Below are 1,069 nucleotides of genomic sequence, written 5' to 3'. Positions count from 1 at the left end.
GCGACAGAGTGAGACTCCAACTCAAAAAAATAAATAAATAAAATAAAATAAAATAAAATATATATTGTAGAGACAAGTTCTCACCAAGTTGCCCAGGCTGGTCTTGAAACCCTGGGCTCAGGCAGTCCTCTCACCTCGGCCTTTCAAAGTGCTGGGATTTGTTTTCTTTTTTTTGAGTTGGAGTCTCACTCTGTCGCTCAGGCTAGAGTGCCATGGCACACTCACGGCCACCCCAGCATCGACCTGCTGGGCTCCCACGATCCTCCTGCCTTCGCCTTCCAAGTAGCCGTAACTACAGGTGCGTGCTACCACACCCGACTAATTATTTTTTATTTATTGTAGAGACGAGGCCTTGCCAAGTTTCCTGGGCTGGTCTTGAACCCATGGGCTCAGGCAATCCACTCACCTTGGCTTCCCAAAGTGCTGGGATGACAGGCTTGAGCCGCTGTGCCAGGCCACAACTATCTGAAACATATTTATTATAAGGGCATATGTGCTTTTTTAAAAAATTGGGGAAAAACTCACATAGTATGAAATTTAACCTTCTAAATTCAGGGCATTAAGCAAATCCACAATGGCATATAGCCATCACCTCTATTTATTGATGAACATTCTCGTCATCACAAGAAGAGGCCCCAGACTCTAATTATACAGTTCCTCCAGATTCCCTCCCAGTCTCGGCTACAGACACTCACTGCTCTAGTCTCTATGGATGTCTCATATAAAAGGGATTGTGCACCATGTGGCCATTTGTGCCAGACTCCTCTCCTTGAGTATGAGGTGTTCAAGGTTCACTCAAGCTGTATCACCCATCAGCACTTCCTTCTCTTTCGCGGCTGAGTGGCACTGCAGGTGCTTCTGGCGGGGGAGGGGGGTATGCTCTTGGGCGCCGGGGAACGGGCCTAACGTGTGCCCGGAGCGCAGAGGCCAGGCTGGGCGGGGCCGGGACGGAGGGACAGCGCTGCCCCCGGCCGACCTGGGTCGCCTCCTCGCCCCGGGAGTCGCCCGGAGGAGCAGCGGGCTCCTCTCCAGACCTCCGAGTGGGCAGAGGCGCCCTCAGGGCCAGGGA

Source organism: Carlito syrichta, unplaced genomic scaffold, assembly GCF_000164805.1.
Source record: "Carlito syrichta isolate Samal-C Ts95f unplaced genomic scaffold, Tarsius_syrichta-2.0.1 Scaffold135679, whole genome shotgun sequence".
In the NCBI taxonomy this organism is placed as follows: Eukaryota; Metazoa; Chordata; class Mammalia; order Primates; family Tarsiidae; genus Carlito; species Carlito syrichta.
This window is presented reverse-complemented; position numbering follows the sequence as displayed.